The following is an 18,007-nucleotide window of genomic DNA, read 5'->3' as shown; positions in this document are numbered from 1 at the left end:
GTGAGTTATGCGGGGTGTGTGTGGGGGGGGGAGGGGTTGGGACGTTCATGGTGTACTCTCCGCCTTCCCGAAATGCAACCTTGTTTCTCTAAGAGGCATTTTCCTTCTACCAGGGTTCTCCTGGATGAGCTGCCCGAGTTCATGGTTCCCTAGGATATTAAACAGATCAGTTATTTGCTGTGGGGGGGAGGTGTGCATGATGTAAACCTCAGGGGGAAGGGAAGAAACCCCCGCCACACGCCACACTCACTCACACACACACACACACACACACATACACACACACGGTGCTTCCCTTGGATTCCTGGAATTTGTTGTTCCCTGAATTGGGCGGGGCCTTTAAAGGGAAGAGCCACAGAGCCCAGCCTGCCCTGTCGGTGGATGGAGTGGTGAATGGCCTCACGGCTGCCTGCTTATGATCCTGGCATGGCCCCTTCTTCACCTTCTTTGTCCACTGGCTACCAAGTCTGGGATCTCGGCTCCAGAGGTTGCCAGGACGGCGTACACGCCCTGGGAACTAGAATGGAGCCCACACGGGCCGCGCACACTCTCTTGGGGGCTCTGAGCTCTCTCCAAGGCATCGGGGCAGACTGTGTCTCCAGAGTTCCCAGACTACCTGCTGAGGAGGGTCAGGGTATCTGCCATGGCGTTTGCCTGGGCGCAGTCAGCTCCCTGTGTTGCTGGTGGTGGGTGGGGGAGGATTCTTCTTCACGTGCACTTCCACCCGGCCTTGGAGAAAGCCCTCCACTCTGGGAAGTGGAAGTCATTCTGTTCTCGGCCCCCAGTTTACCAGGATGAAGGGGTGGGTCTTAAGTACCTTAAGTCTCGTCCATTTAACTCGTAAGGATCTGGGCTGATTTACCCCTGGGATCATGGTTACGGCGCCTCCTCGTCTGTCCCGAAGCAGCCCCCCTACTCCACTGCCCATTCTTCAGCCTGGCTACGTTCCCGCTGTGCCCTCGCTGGTCTTCTGACAGGCTGGTGAGCTCAGTACCCCTCTCTGCCCTCCAGAGCACCCGGCTGCAGGTCGGTTCAGGGAGTAGAGGCGACGGGAGGGTGCTGGAATAGATACCTCTTACACACATGGTGCTTGCCTGAGTATGTAGTAGGCATTGGGGCATTGTTGTGTAGCCTTAACCCCATGGGACATTCCAAAGTAAGAGACATTCTGTTCAAAGGACAGGTTGATTTTTAAACAGAGGAATGGGGTCTCTTGCTGGGGCTTGTAAAATCCTTTTGGTGGTCCCTTTGAGAAAGGCATCCAGTCCATTAACCAGGAAGAGTCTGATTTTGTAAAATACTGCCACGGAGGGGAGCTAGTGCTCGGGAGAGGGAAGAAGAGATACATCTTTGAGTGCTGGAGACAGCGCTGGAAGTGAGCAGGCTGTGCACCTGGGAGGGTTAGGTGCCCGGACCAGGGGATCCACAAGCAATACCCGGGGGTTGTGAGCGCACAGACAGAGAATTCGGATCAGTTCTCCAGCAAGAAGACAGAAAATGTGCTGTTGACAGTAGGGGCCGTCAAAGAGGGAAACTGGATATCAAAGGCTGTTTTCAGAAGAGCTTTGGATATCAGGAGACCGCAGCAGAGGGAACACAGAGCAACAATGCAACGCTTGGGAGGCCGGAGTCCTCAGCTGCGCCTCTGACGGCCGGGGCAGCCAAGGCCAGAACTCACAATGGGGAGCAGGGCTTTTATTTTGTTATTTTAAAGGAAGGATGTTTACAGGCCGCTCAGGGGAGAGAAGAGAGATTGGATTGCGCTCTCTGTGTGGGGTTTCATCAGTGTTTCATCGTGGAGTCCTTGGCGGCCCTGAGCATATCAAGTTTGTAGAGTTGAAGAGGGGCTGCTCATACAGAAACCCCGAGAGTGGACACCTGCACCCCTCTCGACGAGTGTCCACAAGGGCAAGTGCATGGATTCTCTCAATCATCCTCCTTCTCGCCGGGGGGCCAGAATGACGTCCAGGGTGTAGGAGCTTGGGCTAGGGGCTGGCGGAAGCTTGGAAGCATGGGCTAGAACCAGGATGCAGTGGGACAACTTGAACTTGAACAGTGCACCTGGAGCCAGGGCTTCTACATCAGGCGTGTGCCCCAGAGGTAGATTGGGAGGTGGGCCTGCCACCTCTGCTCCTGGTGGTCCAGGTGAGTTTTGAGATTGCACAAGCCTCAGATGCACCTTGCCCCTCTGCCTCAGCCCCGTATCAGCCAAGGCCCTGGGAATGAATTCCAGGCATCCAGACGGAACCTGTGCCCTGTCCCCTCTGAGATCCAGTGGCTCTCGGTGCCTGGTCTCCCTCCTCCTCATTCCCTCTGCCACCACCCGTCAGGGAGAAGGTGCTGTTGGCAATGCAGATCTGGCCTGTCGTTCTGCTGCCCGAAAGACTTTGCTTTTCTCCTGGGGACAAAATAAAAACTTCTTTGCAGGTGAACAGAGCCTTTATATTTTTCATTTTAAAGGAAGAATGTCTGAAGGGTGTTTAAGGAAAAGGAAAGAAGAGATTTCAGGGGGATTAGATTTTCATCATCAGTCCTAATTCCCCCCCTCTAGCTGAATTCTAACCATGATCATGAAGCACTCTTTACCACCCCAGAGCCTTCGCACATGCTGTTCCCAGTGCCTAGAAAGTTTTAAATGTTCTAAGCTTTTCTGCTCTTTCCAGTCTCAGAATAAACAATCCTTTCTTCTGCAGTCTGTCCTAGACTCTTACTACCCTTACTACTCTTCCATCCACTCCATTACGTTTTGCGATTGGATATTCATGTATGTCATTGCTCCTTCAGTATCTGTCTTCTCTGTTAGGTATAATTATCCCAAGAGCAGGGACCAGGCTTTTTCTTGTTCATCACGAGTTCTTCAGTGGACTTTAAATATCTGTTGAAAAGAAGAATGAATGACTGAATCAGTGACCGTAGCAGGTGGCTATGGCCCTGTTTGTGCTTCTATGTAGAATTTCAGCAGTTATTCCTGATTTACTTAATTTATTCATTCTGCCAACATTTAGTGCATGGTAAGTATGCACAAGCCAGGACTCAGATGCATTTCATATCCTCACGAAATTTCTGGTCAAAGAGCCAGTCCGTAGTCTGGTGGTCCACATGGTACAGAGTGCCATCATAGTTAGACACAAGCTATTCTCAGTGCCTGGTTTCCTCTGGTAGTTCAGGTGCATCATTAAGTAGAATCTTCTGACATTCAGTCTGGTAGGAATTAAGTCACCAGGGGTGTGATTAACCCCTCCGGAATCTCCTCTGAGATCTAGTTAACTGTGAGTGCTGGTGATAGCTATTGTGGCTGGTAAGAATATTGAAACCCAGAGCCAGAGGGATGTGCCTGGGGATCCCATTCCAAGTCACCAACCCAGCGCCGTTCCCACAGACAGCCCTGGAGCAGGGAAGGCCAGAGCCTTCAGCTTCATTCACGTGGAATGCCAGGTCTAAAGCTTTTCAGAATTCTGTGATCAATGAGGTGAATGTTTTTTTAAAAAGTAGCCACTCTTTACTAGGTGGTAGATCTTTGGAATTCCATTCCTGTAATCTAAGGTTGGTAGACTGTTTTATTAGTCTTGATGTCAAACTTGTGTCCTTTTTTAAAAAAACTGACACAATACAGATTGTACCTGTTAATGGGGTACTCTGTGATGTCTCGATACATGCATATATTATGCAGCGTTCAACTCAGATTAAACCTAACATTTCCTTCTTTGTCAACTACGTGTGATGAAAGATGGTAGTGAAGTCAAGTTGACTGCTTCCAGAACCGTCTTCAGACACTAGAAAGATGACCTTTTGATAGTTACTCTGAGAGTGTCCTGCTATTGAGTTTCAGTCACCCAAGGGTAGAAGGATCTGAGCTTGATTTCCTGACTTGATGAGTATTTCATGATAAACTGGTTCTGGCTCATTAACTTCATTTCTCAAAACACAGGTTCTAAAAGAGCGTTTCCCTTCGGAGCTGCCACGAGGACTGGAATGAATCCAGCTTGCTGGAAATAAAAATGGTCAGCATTGAGCCAGGACACAAACTGGCTGAAAATGGCCTGTGTTTTTCTTGTTGATGACGGGTGTGTAGGTGCACCAGTTCTGAAGTCATGAGTAGTGTTTTCTCAATGACCAGCATGTGCCCGATCCGCAGCCTCCTGTCTTGGAAGAATCCCGGCTGCCTGTGAGGTCTGAGTCTGCCTTTCTCTTCTCCTTGTATCTTTGCTCCTGTACCTAGGACAGTGAGCTGCAGGAGCAGCCGGGGGTGCACCCCAAGGAAGGAAGGCTTGCCCCTCTTCTGCTGGCAGGTTCAGTGGCAACAACGTAAACTGCCTTAGCGGATCCTTGGGATCCATGTCCCTGGGGGCATCTGAAAATACAGATGGACTGACTGATGCCAAGTGAATGTGCCCAGACCGTGCCCTGGGAAGCTGCGAGGGGGGAGGCGCGTGACTGCGTTCTTTACCATGGGCCATGCTCTCGTCCCAGGCATGTCTGCAATTCCCATTTCAATTTGAGTAAACAGGCAGATGTGAAACAGTCACTGGGGTAAACCATAATTAGGTGTGTTGTTGAGGTTTTTAGAGTGATTCTTTCATAGCTTTGTGAAACCGACAATACGTGAATGATAACATTTCCCCACAGATAGTATTTCAGCTAATTGCTCCTTCTAGGTAAAGAATGGCCCCATTTCTTGGTCTGTCTGATGATGACTTTTCATTTTCTGCTATAAACGAACCTAATTTGCAAATGAAAAATTTCACTGAAGCATACGTCGCCTGCAAGGGAATTACAGCCTTGAACCTTTGAAAGTGTTCAGTAGAACACGCAACTGCATTTTAAACAAAAGACTTATGATCTTAATTCACAGTTAAAATAACAATTGCTCCTAAGTAGTACTTATTACTTTAAAAAGTTTAGACATTTCAATAACAGTAACCAAATGCAGTTATGTTGGCTTTTAAGCAAACCAGAGGAGGAATAATTGTCAAAACTGGCTTAGTGTTTCCTGTTTGTAGGGGGAGATTTTCCTGAAATCATTCCACATCTCTGTGTTGATGCCAAAACAGTCTGCAACTTGATGTCAAGGTTGGGAATAGCAGTGTTCTTCCAGGCACAAGGTATCAGGCGGAAGACATGGGTTCCAGTCTTGCCTCTTGCAATTCGGGACTGAGTAACCCCTGAGATCGTTCTTTGCTCCAAGTGGCAATTTTCTCAACTGTGAAGTACGAATTAAAACCCCAAGGCTTTGTACACAGACTGAAAGGCTCTCGTGTTCAGAAGCGGCAGTAGTTGCTTGCAAATGAACTGTAATGCTGGAGTAGATTCAGTATTAGCTACACTGTTTGTGACTGAAGGTAAAGTGATTTATAGGCTAGAGAGTTGTGTTTTACAATTTAAACACATCCAGGTAAACTATCCAAGAAGAGATCTCATGCTTGCTCTCTGCTGTTCTGGTTGAGAACTTTATTTTAGCTGCTTATTTATTCCAAGGCTACTAATTGAGCTCCTACTGTGTGCTGGACGCTGGGGATGTGGTTGTAAACCAGCCAAGGCGCCTGCTCTGGTGGAGGTCACCCTCCAGGCAGAGGAGAGTGCAAAGCTTTGCCAAGCTGATAGCTGAAAGGGTAGGCCACTGCAGCCTGGGGAGCGAAAAGAAGGATGGCTACCTCTGAGGCCCGAGGAGTGCCAAGGCTGGCAAGTGTGCGGAGTCTGAGGGCGATGGTTTTAATCTTCTTCCAGGTCTGCAGCAATTTCTTTCATTGCCTTTGGATGCAGAAAGCTTGCAAAGCATGTTAACATTTTGATATCTGACCACTACCCAAGGTTCCAGAAAAGCAGAGAAGCCAGGGCAGCCTCCTTTGTCTGTTCACTCCCATCCTGGCTGGTCAGTCTCACCTGTCTTTCTTGACATGTATGCTCTCCCACAAGCTGCTCCACCACCTTCTCATTTGGAACTGTTCCCTGCTCTTGTTGGCTTTTTCCTTCTGAAAGTACCTCTCACATTCTGGCTTCTTGTAGACCAGGAACCTCTGGGAGCTGAGACATTATGCTGTTCACTTTGTTGTTTTTGCAGTCATTGCTGTGTCCATGTGTCTTCTGCATGGGGATGCCCAACAAATATGGATTGAGTTGAAATGACTCATGGATATGAGGCTAGCAGGGATTTCTGAAGCGTTGTACCAGAGAGAAGCTGACTTAAGAGGCCATTGGGAAATATTTGATGAGTACCCACACAAAATATAGGGTTTTTTGCTTTGCTTTATTTTTTAAGGCATTACATGGGTCCATTAGATTATTTAATCTAACGTTTGATAGTGAGGATTGTTAATCTGGCAAGGTTTTCTTTTGCCAAATATTTATTCACTCATATTTTGTTCATTTGCAGAGGGGGTGGGGGGCTCACTAGGCTAATCCTCCGCCTGCGGCACCGGTACCTTGGATTCTGGTCCCAGTTGGGGCTCCGGATTCTGTCCCGGTTGCTCCTCTTCCAGTCCAGCTCTCTGCTGTGGCCCAGGAGTGCAGTGGAGGATGGCCCAAGTGCTTGGGCCCTGCACCCACGTGGGAGACCAGGAGGAAGCACCTGGCTCCTGGCTTCGGATTGGCGCAGCGCGCCAGCCATAGCAGCCATTTGGGGGGGTGAACCAACAGAAGGAAGACCTTTCTCTCTGTCTCTCGCTCTCTCTCACTGTCTAACTCGGCCTGTCAAAAAAAAAAAAAAAAAATTGTATACAGAAAATCAGAAAATGAGAGCTAGGCTAGAGGAATCTGCAAGGTTTCCTGGTCACCTAGAGTAAGAACATTCAGCTAAGCTGGGAGCATTGAGCAAGACTTTGCTAAGGAGGGTCTTGGTGTTTACGGAGTAGAAGGATCTGGGAAGGGTACTCGGGTACAAACAGTAACACCATGTGTCGTGTGGCTGGGATATAGGATATTGGGGCGAGGATAGAAAAAAACGAGATTGAAAGGGTAAGCCAGGACAAAATCACAGGAGATCTTGTATGCTTTGTTAAGGGGCTTGAAAGCAACCTCTGGGTGAGAAAGAGCTTGAAGTTTTTCAAGAGCTTTTATCTCACTCCACTGCATTTAATGCATCTGTGCTAGAGTTTGCTGCATATTCAAATACCTGTCATGAGCTGTTCTAGAAAATAGTTTCCTGTTATTTCAAAGAAGCCGTGCTAATAGGCTGGCTGGCTTCAGAGTGGAGTCGGCAGAGCTTCTCAACAGGACGGACCAGACTCAGCTTTTGGATGGCTGGGCACCTGGGCTCACGTTGTTCTTGTCACCACCAGATCGCCACTCCTCTCCCTCTGTGCAGCTAAGTGTCTGTCATGGATTCTGCACATAAACAGGTAGGACTGGTCCCCGAGGATGGCAGCCTCGCAACCTGGAGAGTATAAAATCCATTTCAAATGGAACCAAGGGAAGAAAATCGGAAAGAATGGGCAAGGCTGCTGAGATGGGATGGTTTCTGCGGTTGGTAGCTTTTGTTCGTATTTCCTGGAAAGGTTTGTGAAAGACACACACACACACACACACACACACGGTCAATTCTTCAGAGATGCGGGTGGAAAGTCGCCATCCCATCGGCAGGGAAGCCACAAGCCAGGGCACAGGTCCTGTGGATCTGTAGCAGCCTTTTGTTCTGTTCTTTGGTCAACCTCTCCTCGTGTCTCCCCAGGGCATCGTTATCCAGATGTCCTTCTGGGGTAGAACAGGCCCCACTGTGGTGGCTCTGAAGTACCTACCCTAGGCACACAGAGGCTGTGTGCTGCTGACCGTGGGAGCCTTTCATGCGAGCCCCAAAGCCGGCCTCAACCCTTCCCGGAGCCCCTGCCTATGAAATACGGGTTGTAGCCTCCCTCCCAAGAACTTAGTTGTAGCACACACTTGTGTGAGACTATTTTATAAAGAAAAACAAAAGATTTATGGCATTAAATATGCATGTTGAAAATAGCTTCCAGTGCTATTCGGCTGCCTTTGCCTGAATTTCACCATCTGTCGGTGAGATCCAGTGTTTTCTCCTGCACTGTGAGATTGTCCGACTGGCACACTGCGCCATCCTTGGATTTTCCCCACGCGTCACTGCTCTGCATCTCGTACTGGGGAGCTGGATGTGGAATGTTCCCGATTGTTCCCGGGAAGGATCCCCAAGGGGCACGGGTGGACACAGCCCCTGTGAAAGCTACATCAAAGCTCCCAGAGCCTTCATGCTGGCTCTGCCATAGTCTCTGCCTAGGGGTTGGCCCTGACCAGGAGCTGTCCGGATGGGGCCTTGCTGTGCTCATCTGCAGAATCTCAGCTGCAGGACGCACTAGGAGGAGCCTGTCTCTTGATGCTCTCACTTGTGGACCAGCTTAGGGACTCAGCCCTGTGGCCTGTGATTTCGACCCTGTTGGGAGCCAGATCCCTTAGGGTACATTTCAGCATGCTGAAGGCCCGGTCTTTGGTGTGAAAGATGGGCGCCTTTGGAAGTCTTCCTGACTTGTGGAAAGTAGTTTGTGGTTCAAGGAGCACCTAGGTGTTTGTTCAGGGAAGCAGAGGATTGGGGGGATGGGGCCAGAAAGTAGTGGGTGCTGGAGTCCCCAAGCTGCAAACTCTCAATCTCAAACAAGCACCCTTATTTTTTTAATCTGATTTGCCTATAAAATTTCTCATGAAATTTTGCTTAAGGAAAGGATTCTGCTGCTTTATTTTAAAAACGTCTTTAAAACCTTTAGTTTATGTACTGTTGAATTTTGTATCCTTGTACACCCTAGCACTGTCTTATGTCATTCTCAGTGAGATTAAAAAAATGTTTTTGTCACCAGGGCCCACTCCCGGACTGAGCTGAGATTTACAAAGTAGCCAGGATGCCTCAGATGGGTCACTGCTGACCTTGTTGAGTTGTATGCAGTTTGTTTATTGCTTCTTTTAAAATTATTAAAATACTATTAAAAGCTCTTTCTAGGAAACAGGTTTTTCTTATAATAGCATAATATGATAGTAGGCATTTTCTTTTTAAGTAAATGTTTTTAAAAATTGTTTGTAAATAAATTCCAGTATAAATGTCTAAAGTATCTCTGAAAACCGCTTTCTAAGACAACCTCTGCTCAGCCTGTCTCCTGAGCACACATGCAGCAGCCTCCTGCATGGGCATTTGAGTCTGTCCTGGAAAAACCAAATCGCTCCATTCTCCAAACCATCTGGGAAATCCTTCAAAGCAGAGGATCTGACTCCTGATTCCTCAGATTGAAACTTGACACGCAGATGACTCCCTGTTGATTCAGGCCCCAAGTTCTTGGCTTCATCCAGTCCTGTTGCCTGAGGGCCCATGTTTCAGGCCCTGTTCTGGGCACTGAAGAAACAAGGTTGGACCTTCCAGGAGATGGGGTGTCTCCACCCTGGGTCCCCACCTTCTCTGCCTGGTAAAAAGTGAGCTTATCATTCAAGAGCAAACTCAGATGGCATACTTTGGGAATTCTTCTCTGAGGCAGAGGTGTGCCCCTTTCTTGTTGTTAATGTATGTTGCATGTGTGTCTATTCTCCTTCTACCTTAAGAAGATTGGAGTGAGTTTTCTGCTTGGTGGATGATGCCTTGAAGAGCAGGAGCAGGTTCTTGCTGGTCATTGTATTCCCCAGCACTTGATCAAAGAATATGTCTCATTTCTTCCTTGATCTTTCCCACTAGAAATGACTCATCTATCCTTTTCATGGCATTTATCTATTTCCACTGGTAGCATAGTTATTTTTATTGCTGTCTGCTCTCCCTCTACTGGACTGTAAGCTCCTAGAAGGCTGGTCTCCTCTCTGATTAATCTTCATTTTCCCCACAGAGCCATGAATGTAAGATAGGCTTGGTGCATTTTGTGTACCTCATCACATCTTGTCTGAGAGCTGGTGTCATTGTTGAAGAGATTCCTTTTCCTGGCTTGAACATCACCTAGTGATATATCGGCCAGAGAAGAAGCCGGGCTCTCTACTGATGTCTTTGAAAACAGACCAGGGGGCTGGCACTGTGGCATAGAACGCTAAGCCTCCACCTGCAGTGCTGGCATCCAGTTCAAATCAGAGATGCTCCATTTCTGATCTAGTTCCCTGCTAACGCATCTAGGAAGGCAATGGAAGATGTAGCCAGCTACTTCTAGACCTTGTGCAGCAAGAGAAAAATAATGCCAACTCTTTCCTCAGTTTCTCAGCTTGTTAGCATCAAGATGACACTCAAGTTACCAATTACAATGAGAATAGCTTTGTTGTAGCCACCGCCTCCAAGGACTTGATGTGCACTGGGCTTTGCTCAAGAAAAGCTACAATCCTACAAGAGTCTAGATCGCTCCTCTCACTTGTTGTTGGTCCATCTCTGGTCACTACTGCCTCATGGTGTTCATTATTCCCTTTGCTGTTTCAGCATCTCCTCTGTCCAAGGGAACTTCAGAGTAAAGAACGGAAGAAAATCAATGGCTCATTTCCCATTGCTTTGTTGTCTGTGTCCCTGCGCATAGAGGCTAATGCCCAGTCTGCCAAGTGGCCTTGTACATACATCATGTTTGGCTGACCTGCACCTGGTGACCACTCAGTGCATGCCCTGGAGTTTTGTCCTGGGGAAGCGTTGAGTCCAGGCTGCTATCTGAAGGCACCTTGTGCATCTGTTTCCAAAGAGCACTGCCGTGGGAAACTGCTCTTCCTCATTGGGATTTAAGAAGACTACAAAAGAAGGAAGACTATTGCCTTTTTGTTTAATCTCTTTGTGGGTAACTGAGTAAGTGTTTGTTACTTCAGTCATACAAGAGAGGTCTGGGCTGTCAGTCTAACCAGAAGATATAAGAAAACATCTGCAGCGGTCTGGTAGAATCAGGCAGCAGGGTGAGAGCAAGGGAAGCGAGAGGCCGGAGAGTGGGGCTGGAGGCCAGGGGCATTTAAACAAGAGAGCTGGGAGGTAAAACATTGTAAGGGTTCTGCACTCACATCGTCATCCACCTGCACTGTTGTCCCGTATTCCCCTGGTGTCGACCCAGAGAGAGCAGCTGGGGAGGGCCCTTAGCTCCCCGGCATGGCTTCCCTGAGCACATGGCTCCAAAACCTCAGATGGTATCTGTTGACTGGAGGGGAACAAGGTTTTGACTGTGGTTAGTACTCACCATTCTTTGTATCATGCCAGCACCACCCAGGGCAGTTCATAACATTTTAATTTCCTCATAAAATGTGCTTGTATTTCATTTTGCAGTCTGTAAGCCCATCAGATTGTAGAGATTTAAGTAAATGGGGATGCTGTTTAAATGGAATCTCTTGGAGGACACACCCAGCAATCATTTTCATTCATATTTTTCCGTTTCTTTTGGCAGCAGTAATAGAGTATTTCCATTTTCCATTCTTCTGTAGCATTATGGGGCATATTCTTTGTGGGTTTAGATTCCCAAGTAGCATATCTGATTTATACTTGATAAGGCAGTGTTTGCCAAGTCATTTTGCTGAAAAGCAGCCACTAGGCAGACAGGGAAGCACCAACTCTAAAAGGAGCAGAGCCCAGGAAGTAGCCAAAATGTAGTTCTCTGACATTGAGAATCGGGGGCTACCAGGAGTTTCAGAGACTACGTGTTTGCATGAGTGGACTGGTATTCCTGTTTCACATTTTTTGGACAGTATGCTAGCCTTTAATTAAATGAGTTTCATGTTTGCTTATCACCAAGGTCCTTGGTGTTTCTTGCCTGTAGGAATGATCATACAAAGCTAAACAATATAGATGACCGTACATTTATTGTAACCATGGAAACCATTGTTGATGATTTATTGGGCATTCTTTCTTCTTATCCCAAACAATGCATTGTGTTACCTCAAGTTCCCTGGAGGCCTGGCTTTTACCTTATCATATAAATGAATGTTAGATTTTTTTTTTTTTTTTTAACCTGGCTTGCTCAGTTGTTTGACTATGGTGTTGGCTTCTTCAAACATAAAAGGCATTTTGGGGATCACCCTCAAGTGTTTAAAAGTGATTTTTTTAGGGACTGGCACTATGGCGCAGCAGGTTAAAGCACTGATCTGCAGCACTGGCATCCTATATGGGTGTGAGTTCGAGCCCCAGTTGCTCCACTTCCAATCTAGCTCCCTGCTAATGTGCCTGGGAAAGCAGTGGAGGATGTCCCAAGTCCTGGGCCCCTACACCCACATGGGAGACTCAGAGGAAGCTCCTGGCTCCTGGCTATGGATGGGCTCAATCCTGGCATTTGGGGAGTGCACCAGCAAATGGAAGACTTCTCATTCTGTCTCTACCTCTCTCTGTAATTCTTTCAAATAAATAAATCTTTCTTAAAAAATTGACTTTTAGAAGTGTTTCAAAGATAATTTTTTTAAAAAAATTTATTTGAAGGCATAGAAAGAGAGTGAGAGCGAGATACATTTGCTGATTCATCCTTAAGTATCCCCCCCACACACACACACAGCTTAGGCTGGGCCAGACTGAAGCTGGGAGTCTGGAACTCCATCTGGATCTCCCATGTAGTTTGCAGAGACCCATGCACTTGGCCATCACTGCTGCCTTCCAGGGTATGCGTTAGCAGGAAGCTGGACTCAAAACTGGAGCCTGGACTCAAGCCCAGGCCCTCCGATCTGGGTGTCCCATGCAGGGTCTTAACTATGGTGCTGGGTGCCCACGCCATCAAAGATGTTTTCCACATAGGCATTGTAGGATAGATGAAGAAAATATTGGAACTCCATCTTTTTCATTGGCTGTGAGTACTCAGAAACACTCATTGTATTTCTAATGAAAGATGGATATAAAAATTCCATAGTAGTCCTGGGCAGTGCTGGGCTCAGCAATGGTGTATTGAATCTCCCTTACCTGGGTCAGTTCTTGTGAGGTGCAGTTGGCTGTGGGTGAGGAGAGAACATCACACCAGTGCTCCCTGTCCGATTGAAGAAGCTGAGCTAAACTCTGCAGCCTCTGCAGTCCCAGGGCCCACTCCCAGAGGGCTTTGCAGAGTCTTGTGTGATAGCCCCAGGAAGTGGGAGCCTTGGTGTGCCAAGCCCCGGGGCGCCCTGGGCGTCCTCCATGAAACGAGCATTGGAATCAGGCCCCAGCCGCGCTCATGGATGCCCCATTGGGAAGAGCAGTTGGCAGGGAGTCAAACTTTGGCCCTAAAGCAGAGGTGGTGCAATTAGGCAGCTGAGATGCCTTCTCTAAACACACACTTTTAATTGATTTCAGCTTGTTCAGTTCACAAAGATAGAGCTGTGCCACACAGCGGCCCTCTTTGAGGGGCTTATTTTTACTTTTCCTTTATTCAGCAGTGCGATTCAACAGCGGCAGAAGCAACAATAACGCCGAACGCGAAAGAGCGCGTATTTGGCATGACTCGGATACAAAAAGTATTATTAAGAACTAATGAGTGAGATAGTTGGATGGTAACCGGAAAAGCATTAATGAGCAGAAGAGGATTCTGGCATCAACATCTGCTTCTGAAGCAGATGTTACCTTGCAAATCTGCTGAGGAAACGCCTGTGGAAGTGGAGCAGTGGGCTGTTTTAGGTGATGGTGGGGACAGGATGATGGGCTGAGGTTGGCAGCTCTTCTGAGACTCACAAATGACCGTGTTGAGGCAGCGAAGTTTGGAGGAGCTTTGGGGGTCTGCAGAAAGCATCAAGCCAGGATAAATACCCACCAGATCACGGGGACCTCGACTGCACGAGGTGGTAGCTGTGGACCACTGATCCCTGCCCACAGTGAGAGATGGGGGATTCTCGTGAACTAAATTGCTTGTGTCTTGTCTCTTCTTGTCTGGCGCTCCCAAGTTGTTGAGTTTCTGTGGAATTGTGGTGGCTCTCATCTTCCTGGGCTACCCTGACAAACATTACCTACCCTTTGGCTGACTTCTTGGAGCACGCACTTTATGTGAGTGACTCAACGGCTCATAATGAGTTAACGACCACATTTTCCCAGATTACACAATGAGTCCATTTCAGCGGCTTTCATGTCTTGATTCAGGAATCACTAGGTGGCAGGATTTTCAGGGATATCCAATAGAGGCATGGAAATTTATTTATATTTTGCAGCCTTCAAATGACAGCACTTTGGCCACAGCCTCATTTATATTGACAGAGGCACCTGTTGATTGGGGTTACTTTTTACAAAGTGTCATAGAGCAAACTTAGGGCTGGGAGGAAGCTGTAGGATCACATAGTCACTCCAAACCCCCGGTGACAGATGAAAAAATATGAGCTCCTGAACATCATTCACCTTGAGTGCCCTTGAAGCCAGGCCATAGCTCTCCACATTTCACCACATTTTAGGGCAAAACTCTTAGATCCTTTCTCTTACCTCCTAAAGGTTAAGAATGCAGAGTTCTCTCCCGAGGGGAAGGGCTCTTGGGAGAAGACCTTGTGCTTTCTCCAGTTAGCACTTTGGAAAGCCATAGGTAGGCACTAGAAATGGAGAGAATTCTCCCTGCCGGGCTGTCCAGATAAAGAATCACCCTGTTTGTTCAGTTATATCCAGGCTGACTGGTTGTTGGCATGGTAGTCGGGGATATTTTATTGTGTGACTCTGGAAGGCTGTGTTTGGGACAGCACCTCTCTCCCCTGGTGGCCCACCTGCAGCTCCCTGCCTGTCAGTGCTGTGGGCACTGCAGGGAAACCTGGAAAAACTGATCCCAGGGACCCCAAACCTACAGTGCTGGTTTCTGTGGTCACTAGGTGGGTCTTCCTCTACCATACACAAAGAAGGCTTGGAGACGTTTATAGAATTTCTTGATTGGGATTGGGGACGGGGTGGGTAATGGGAGGGCATCTTGCCCATCTGAGGCTCTACCAGGACTCTATTCCTGTGTCCCAGGGACCTCTACTGGGGGATTATTTTTGAAAAGATCTCTGGCCAGCGCCATGGCTCACTAGGCTAATCCTCCGCCTGCAGCGCCAGCACTCCGGGTTCTAGTCCCGGTTGCTCCTCTTCCACTCCAGCCCTCTGCTGTGGCCCAGGAGGGCAGTGGAGGATGGCCCAAGTGCTTGGGTCCCTGCACTCGCATGGGAGACCGGGAGGAAGCACCCAGCTCCTGGCTTCGGATCAGCACAGCGCCGGCTGTTGCAGCCATTTCGGGGGTGAACCAACGAAAGGAAGACCTTTCTCTCTCTCTCTCTCTCTCTCTCACTCTCACTCTCAGTGTCTATAACTCTCTGTCTCGCTCTCTCTAACTCTGCCTGTCAAAAAATTAAAAAAAAAAAAAAAAAAAGAAATCTCTGAGGTTGGCCTGGGCATCCAGACAAATGACATGCATCCTCCTTACCTCCTACTGAGTTTCTGAAAGAGATCCCAGCCATGCAGGTGCAACAATCCCCTTTCCTCTGTGTGTGTGTGTGTGCATGTGTTGTTCGTGGCAAAAAAAAGCAGTGAGCAGAGTCATAGCTGCAGGAATCAGGATGGCATCCCAAGTGAGCGAGGTTCTGTATGTTTCTGTTGGAATCGGCCCTGGTGAAGGGTGGCCCATAGGCTTTGACTTTTTCTTAGAGCACGAGGGTTTAATCACAAGCATCCGTGGCTTGTTATTTCCCCCAAGAGAAACTGGGAAAGTTCCTGTTACAGAAGGTTCTAGGTTACTGCCTTTTTTGCTGATGCATTGCTCTGTAAAGAACCTTTGCGTCCATCATGGAGTGTGATGTGTCCAAAGGGGCTTGTGTGCTGCTTTGGGGGAAGCTTTCTCCCACCTCTGTGGTGTCAAGGACACGTGGGGTGAGCAGAGCTCGTGTGGCTTGTGTGGGGTTCAGGTATCAGAAAGGGTGCCCAGGAGGCTGCCCTCTTGCACAGAGTTGATTGTCTTTGCGATTCCTTGTCTCTCTGGCAGGGTTCCTTTCACCTGCAGGAAGATGACTCAGGGAAATGGGAGGGTGGAGAGGTTTTCTTGTGCCTTTATGTTCCTCTTTGAGATGCGTTTTCCCATCCCTCTTCGATGCTGACAGAAGAGGCTATAGATAGAGTTCTTATTTTTTTTTCTTTAACAAGACATTTTCTTGGTGCACAGAATGGGTCCTTTTCCTCCCTCATGGCTTAGTTGTTAGTTAACCCATTTTCCAACTCCCTTTGCTCTCAGAACCCAGCCTTAAATACCACTCTTCCTCATGTTAACCCTCTCAGATCCATACTAGTAAGCAAGGCTTATGTGGGTTTGTGGGAACTTGCGAAGTTCCTCCAGGTCAAAGTACTAGTATGTGAACCAAGGTCTGTGTCTCTCCCAAGTCCATTTCCTTTCCACACTGCACAGTTGTGTGCATGTCCCTCTTCCTCCCACTCTGATTCTTTATGTTTACCAGCACCAGACCACATGTAGTTTCTGGAACACATGGTCCTATTGTTTGCAACTGGCTTTGTTCATGCATGTTCTCACCAGAATCACACATGAGCACACACATGAGCAGAAGGAAACCCAAGCAGAGACAGAGACACACACCTTGCTTTGCTGGGCTATCTTACACTGGTCTTGGAAGTCATGGTTCAGACATGAGCTTCCACAAGCAGGCTTGCTCTTGTCCCTCATGCTTCTGATTTCTGGCTGTTTTAGCACTTGCTACGTCATAGCATGTACATGGCCTGTCACTCTGGGCAGTGTGTAAGCGCCTTCAGGTCTAAGGCCTTGTTTCAGGGCTTGGACCAAAAACCTTGAACATCCAGGCTTCTAAGCTGTTTGCAGGTTTGATCTGCACCAAGGTGATGGTGGGATTTCAGACGTGGGAGGTATCGGTTATGCAGACAACTGAGACTGTGGGAGCTGGCATAGGCCATATCCACTAGTGGGTCTCAAAATGACTTGCTAACAGAAGACATCTGTGTCTTTCTACTTTTCAAGCACTGTGACAATCTCCACAAGCAAAAGGTTTGAAAAACTATAACATTTATGGCTCCCTGGCCATAAATTCACTGCAGAACACATAAAAAATGCCATTCCCACAGGGTGATGGCAGAGATTCAGTATTGCAAACATCTGCATAGGAGCAGTAAAGCTAACCTCTGGTGTGCAGCGCTCGACTGTTCGTGACATATATTAACATTAGTGACAATTGAATGCGATTCTCCGAGATGGCATTTTATCTGCCAACTGTAGACTGATGGCTTCTAAAGGCCCCATTTACACCCGTTCTCATATGTTGTTGTTCTTTTCTATGACTCAAATCACATGCAGAAATTTGTGATTAGTGGGCTCTGCTTCGATTTCTTGGTGGATACGGGGTATGTATAAATTTTCCGTACTTAAATTGATTTTAGCACTTTGGATAAAATAGCTCTCAAAAGTTTGTTGAACAGCTGAGTGCATTTGAAAGCATTATCATTTTACATTTGAAGACACTGCTGAGAGCCAGGGAAAAGGAATGGATTCTGACATTGGCTAATGGGGTTTTGATCCAACAGATTTGTAATTAATTTATATGATAATTGGTTGGAGTATGCATGCTATACATCACATCTTAGGTTTAAATTGCTGTTATTCTTTCCTTTCTATTACTTCAACCAGAGTTGGGCAAAGTCTCTGTAGAAGGCCAGGTGGTAAATATTTTAGGCTGTGTAAGTGATATACTTACTGTTGCAACAGTGGCTCAACTCTTCCATTGAAGCACAAAAGAGCCATAAACAATATGTAAATAAATGGGTGTGGCTCTGTTCCAATAAAACTTTATTTACAAAAAGATAGCCCAGCCAGCTGCAGTTTACTAACCCTGGACGCAAACAAGCACAGGTGTTTCAAAAGCTGGGAAATCTAGAAAACTCTTTATTTAGAATTTTTGAAAATGGACCCTTTTATTTGGCAAATTGCAAAGTGGCCAAATCAAATTTCAAGTTAAAGTCTAAAATCCCAAAGCACAGTTGTATTCTTTATTCTAACACAGTAGTTCTTAATGTTGATTTAATTTTAGTTCATGTAACGCATAGAAGGCATTCCTAGAAACAGTGGCTCATGACAGCAAAAAATTTCACAGAAGCAGTGGGGCTGAGTGATACTCTTTTTGAGTCATTTTCTTTTAAAACTGAATCTTAGCAGAGTTACTGCATTCAAATAAGTAGAACTTCAGA

General features: G+C 47.2%; 1 protein-coding gene across 3 annotated transcripts in view; it reads left to right on the top strand.

Moving 5' to 3' along the window:
• RORA (RAR related orphan receptor A) overlaps positions 1-18,007 on the top strand; it is a 760,993-nt gene that overhangs the window by 136,690 nt on the left and 606,296 nt on the right. The gene's annotated exons all lie outside the window — the stretch shown is intronic.

The sequence above is a fragment of the Oryctolagus cuniculus genome, chromosome 12, assembly GCF_051225735.1.
Source record: "Oryctolagus cuniculus isolate XC-2025 breed Fujian yellow rabbit chromosome 12, ASM5122573v1, whole genome shotgun sequence".
NCBI lineage: Eukaryota > Metazoa > Chordata > Mammalia > Lagomorpha > Leporidae > Oryctolagus > Oryctolagus cuniculus.
This window is presented reverse-complemented; position numbering and strand designations above follow the sequence as displayed.